The sequence below is a fragment of the Dama dama genome, chromosome 5, assembly GCF_033118175.1.
Source record: "Dama dama isolate Ldn47 chromosome 5, ASM3311817v1, whole genome shotgun sequence".
In the NCBI taxonomy this organism is placed as follows: Eukaryota; Metazoa; Chordata; class Mammalia; order Artiodactyla; family Cervidae; genus Dama; species Dama dama.
In genome coordinates, this window is record NC_083685.1 from 101979735 (window position 1) to 101985404 (window position 5670).

Here is a 5670-nt window from a genome sequence, read left to right on the forward strand (position 1 = left end):
CTGCTGAGTCCCTGCAATCTGAATGATCCAGTGACCTATCCACCCAGAGGACTTGAGCTCACTTTGCAAATAGTGGAACTGTTTGCCCTAAAACCTACCTAAATCAAGGCAGAGACTCATTCAGGCCTCTCAGACTGAATTTGGCATTTGTTCACATCCAGATGTAGATAATCTATACAGAAATGGGAGAAGAATTTACAGCTAATGTCATAGCAGAGTGTGTCCTCATTAGTTAACCTTTAACCTACCTTCCTGTACCAATTTAGATTCATAATTACCAGTGACAGGAAACTCAACTGAAACTGGCTTACAAGAAGTGATGTTTTGGCTCCTGTAATTGAAAGATACAGAAACAGCTGACTTCAGGCACGGTTCGATCCAGGTGACAGAATGTTCTCTCCACTTGTCATTGGCCCCACTCATAGCAGGCTCTCTCCCCTTAAAAAGGAGACACCCCCTGGACACTCATTCATTCCTTTATTCACAAGTATCTGTCTATTGCGTACCTTGGGCCAGGTGCTGGGGGCGCCACAGTGAACAAAGCAAACCTCCCTGCCTTCTGCCTGCCACACCTCGAGAAGAAACCAGAAGCCCTGGTAACTGTGCTCCCCTCTGCGGTGGGCTGCCGGGTGACTAGTGACAGCTTCTTGTTCTAGACTAGAGAGAAAGGAAGTCTTGACATTGAGATGCTGGCCCCGATTAGCCTGACTTAGGGTTTGGGCTTATTCCTGATCTGATCAGCCTAGTTCACGTCCATCAGCCCATGTGCAGGACACAACTGTTCCCGCCCATCATGAAGTTTTGAGGAACCTGCTAAGAAGGGGATGGGCAAAGGGGAATTGCTTTGCAGTTTGGTCCTCAGAGAGGCCTTGGGGTCCCGAAGGTGAGGAAATGGACCCCAGGAGAGGCCCAGCAAAGGCAGTGCCCAGCGACTGCAGATCGTTAGATGCCCAGCACCACGAAGGCAAGCCTGATCATATACCACCTGTGGTCCCCAGCTCATCGTAAGGAAAAACCTCGTTATATACAGGCATGGGTGAAGGTCTGTTTATTCCAAGGCCATTAACAAGGTGAAAACCCAGCGCGTCTCACTACCTGCTCTTTACAGCAAGTCAGCCACACCCGCGGGACTTCCCAGGCCTGTATCCTCTTCAGAGAGGCGGAGCCGTCCTTAAAGCTAAGTCAGTTCCCGTCAAGACTGTTTGCATCAGCACCTTTCAACTTCAGCTGCTTTCTTCTTCAAGTAAAGTGCTTCTTGGAAGACACTTCCACATTCTAAGGAAATTGTTTAGGGAACACTTTGGATGGAAAAGTCAGGAACAAGCCAGGAGGGTCCGTCTTCGAGCCGCTCTGACCCTGAGCTTCTGTGAGCATCAGGTTCCCCTGTGCTCAGCTCCTGCCCAGACACTCGGGAGAGGAAAGCATCTGCTGAGAGCCCAGCTCCCCAACCCCGGGCTGTGGTCCCCTCCGTTGGAATTGTCCCCGCTCCCTCAGCTAGAAAGGGACACTGGGCATTCTCCGTGAGGCATTTTAATGCTAATTTATTGAGTCCAAAAAGAGGAGCCCAACAGACATGATCCACTGGGTGGGATGCCGTGCGTTTGTTAGGCAGTATGAGAGGTTCCTTGGCAGGATATTAAATATTACCCTGGCTATTCACAAGCACTTCATATTTCAAGAAGGGAAGGGAGGCTAAGGCTGCATCCCATAAATCAGCCTTTCAAACAGGCAGAAAGAGGCAAACATTTGATAAATCTATGTCATCATGCTCGGAGATCAAAGGCACTGACGTCTGCACTCGCGCACCCGGAGCTCCGGCAGCAGCTCCAACACTGAGGCTGGATGGCTGGGGAGGGAGGGCTTAGCTGGTTCTGATCTGTGATCAGCCAGGACTTGGGAGAGGAGGAGGGCCTCCTGCTTCAGACTCTCGGTTGGGACCGTGGTCCCTCTGCTCCCCGAGCCCATTACCCTGTGGGATAAACGAGACCAGGGATAGACCCGCAGCCGCCAGCACTGACAAGGTGAAAACATATTGGCTGCTGGGCACAGCAGGAGGCCAGGTGGCCAGCCCCCTCTAAGGAGGGTCCCATCCAGCCCAGGGCTCCCTGGGTCTCAGGCTACACTCGCCCCACCCCACGCCGGGCCCCCATCCCCTCCCGTTTAGTGCCTCCCCCACAGCCCGGTCCCTTTTCTTACTCTTGCATCCCCTTTGCTTCTCCCCAGCTTCTATTTGACACAAAGGTACTATTGGGAGCCCCACGGAATGAATGAGCTCCAGAAGCTCTGACGCTGGCGCCCATCTGGACAAAGGGATGGTAAGTACAGACAGGTGGATAACTTCCTTCAAACACTGCAGCTTAGAATTGATGGGAGATGCTGAGCCACTTGGCTGGGCTTCACCAAGACCCATAGGCCTGTGCCCACTCTCCGGTGTATCAACTATCGCCCAAGATCTAGATTTAGAAGCTGGCCACTAGGATTGTCCCACCTCATTACTTGAGACCTAAAATGATCCCTTCAATGATTATAATCCCCGATTCACAGATGAACAGGCTGGAAGCTTGGCTTTAGCTCCAGGAGAGTTTTAAGGAAGCAGGAAGGGCCCGTGGCTTCTTGCCGGCCTTGAAGTGCCCACAGGTGTTCCTAAGCTGCTAGACTGTGAGCAGGCTCAGCAGACACGGACAGAAATCTTCTTTCTTTGCAGGACACAGATGACAGCTCCCGTGGATGCATTCTAGGTCTTAGAACAAAGCTCATCCTCAGCTCGACTGACGTGTGTGTGTGCTAAGTCACCCAGTCATGTCCCACTCTTTGTGACCCCATGGACTGTAGCCTGCCAGGCTCCTCTGTCCAAGGTATTCTCCAGGCAAGAATACTAGAGTGGGTAGCCATTCCCTTCTCCAAGGGATCTTCCAGAGCCAGGGAATGAACCCAGGAGATTTTTTTTTTTTTTTTAAATACCATTAGTGCCGTATGGGAAGCCCCAGGTTTCTGGTTTCTCCACCTTTAGGCAATTCTTGAGGATGTTTAGGGCTTGGAGGGTGAGGACTGGAAGGGGAATTCACTGTAGAGGAAGTGGGACCCTCTTCCTCTGGGTCTGGAGAGGAGGGTGAACCAGAGGGTAAAGAAGCAGATGGTGTGATGGTCAGCTTCGCATGTGTGTATGTGTGTTTAGCTGAATTGAAGCACAGCTGATTCACACTGTTGTCTTAGTTCCGGGTGTATAGCAAAGTGATTCAGTTATGCATATGTATTATTGTTCAGATTCTTTTCCCTTACAGACTATACAAGATATTGCACCTAGCTCCTTGTGCTACAAAGGAGCTGCTTGTTGTTTACCTGTGTTATAAGTAGTAGTGTATGTCTGTTAATCCCAAACTCCTACTTTATCCCCCCACCCCACGAGACCCCTGCCCCATGTGGTGGTTAATTTTATGTGTCAACTTGGCTGGGCTGCATGGGGCCAGAAATCTGTCTGCTTAGAGGTCATTCTGGGTGTGTCTGTGCAGATGTTTCTGGATGAGAAGGACATTTGGATCAGTGGACTGAGTTCAGCCGCTCACCCCCACCCCCAGTCTGGGTGGTCCCCTCCAGTCCGTGGAAGGCGGGAATAGGACACAGAGGTGGGGAGGGAGAGTGGCCCTCTGTGCCCTGTCCTTCACCTGGAGCATCCCCGGACTTTAGACCCTGTCGTCGGCTGTCCTGCATCGACCAGCTCTGCAGGTCTTAGGACTGATTCTCCATAACTGTGGGAGCCAATTCCTTACCAACCAGCCAATCCATCAGTCCTATTGGTTCTGCTCCTCCAGAGAACCTAGGCTAAGCCAGGTGGGTTTTAGCAGAGCAAACGTGTAAGGAGGATATCCTTGCCTGTCACTGACTCAAGCTTTCTCTTCCTCACTCGTCTGCGCTTCTCTAATGTAGAGGAGGCTGCCAGTTTATTTTATTTTATTTTATTTAAATAATATTTATTTGGCTATGCTGGGTCTTAGTTGTGGCCTGTGGAATCTAGTTCCCCGACCAGGGATCGAACCCTGGCCCACTGCACTGGCAATGCGGAGTCTCAGCCACTGGACCACCAGGGAAGTCCCCATCCTGTTTACTAACCTTTGTCACCTCACTAAGAAGGGATCCTAGCAGTTTAGAAAGTTTCAGTGAGATGAGCAGGGCTGTAGACACAAGGTTGTGAAGAGTTTTAATAGAGTCTTTACGTAATTGTCAAGGACTTGGCAGCTTCTGGGTTTCCTTTCAGGGGGCAGGTTTTATATCTTTATATCACACCTACATGTGACCAGAACTGCCCAGACGGAGGCTGCCGAGACTGAAAAATAAAACAAAAATATTTATTTGTCAATTTTTTAGACTCTTCCCAAAGCACCGTCTTTATTTATGGGCTTTGGGCAGCCAGCTCGATTTAGGAAGACTGATGATTACTCATAACACTTGGCACAGTGTCTTATGTCTAGAGCAGTAAGACTAATGTTTTTTGAGGCTCCCATAAGAGGTAACGCCATTGCCACCTAGAAAATGAACCCATGCCGCTACAACTCTGCAATTTCAGAGGGTCCATGCACCCCCCCTGGTCTCTAACACAGGGCATGCGTGCATTTGTGCCCACTCATGTCTGACTCTTTGCGAGCCCATGGACTATAGCCTACCAGGCTCCTCTGTCCATGGAATTCTCCGGGCAAGAATATTGGAATGGGTTGCCAACTTCCCCAGGGGATTTTCCCAACCCAGGGATGAAACCTGCATCTCCTGTACCTCTTGCATTGGCAAGCTGATATTTTCTCACTGAACCACCTGGGAAGCCCCCTAATACGCGGAGGTGGCTCTTAAGAGATTTTCCTTCACTCTTTCCAAGTGTCTTACTTATGCTGACACATGTTTCATCTCTGGCTGACGGCCTCGGAGATTTCCAAGACCATATATATCCATTCCGTCCACACACTGATGGAGAAACCGCTGAACGTGAATCTGGGTCTGCCCCTGGGCGCCGTGATGGCAGGGGTGTGTTCCCACCTCTCTGGGTTCCCATCTGTAAAGTGGGCACAATTCCTGTCATTTCAGAAGTTGTGGGAGGGGGAACCACGGAATAAAGAATTCATATGCTTTGTTCTGTACTGGGCTGCCCCGTGGAACTGTTTGACGAATGATTTCCCTGAATCGCCCAGTTGTTCTGGCCTCGGGCAGACACTGCCAGCGGCTCTGAAGTCGAGTGAGATTGGAAACAGTGCCGCAAAGCCTCCCTCCAAGTGTGGGCGCGTGTGTCTGCCCGGCAGGGCGTCTACCTGAGTCTCCTCCTCGTTTCCATCACCCGCTCCTGGCAGGCGTCTGGTCCTTTCTGTTTCTATTTTGGTGCTGAGTTCGCCTTCACACAACAGTGCCTCCTAAAGGGACCTCAGTCTTCCACGCACCCCACCTCCTCCTCAAATCTCTACTGTGCGTTTAGTACTTCATATTTCTGTTCTCGTCTTTCAAGGCTGAGCACGTGCAGTTCACAGTGTCCAGCGGCATCGCTACAGAACATGTTTACAGGGTGGAATCCTCGTCTCTCCACCCCCTGCTTCCCTTTCCTCTACACAAGCCCCCAAGTCCTCCAGGCCCCTTCCTCCTGCAGAAGCCAGGACTTGCGGCCAAACCAGCCTTGTGTATTCAGTCACTTCAGTC

General features: G+C 50.9%; 1 long non-coding RNA gene across 1 annotated transcript; it reads left to right on the forward strand.

The window, feature by feature from the left end:
• The first annotated feature begins 264 nt into the window (after positions 1 to 264).
• On the forward strand, positions 265 to 5411 carry LOC133055995 (uncharacterized). The gene is made up of 3 exons (XR_009692718.1): positions 265 to 382; positions 2224 to 2315; positions 2705 to 5411. It is a non-coding gene; the product is annotated as an uncharacterized LOC133055995 (long non-coding RNA).
• The last annotated feature ends 259 nt before the right edge of the window (positions 5412 to 5670 follow it).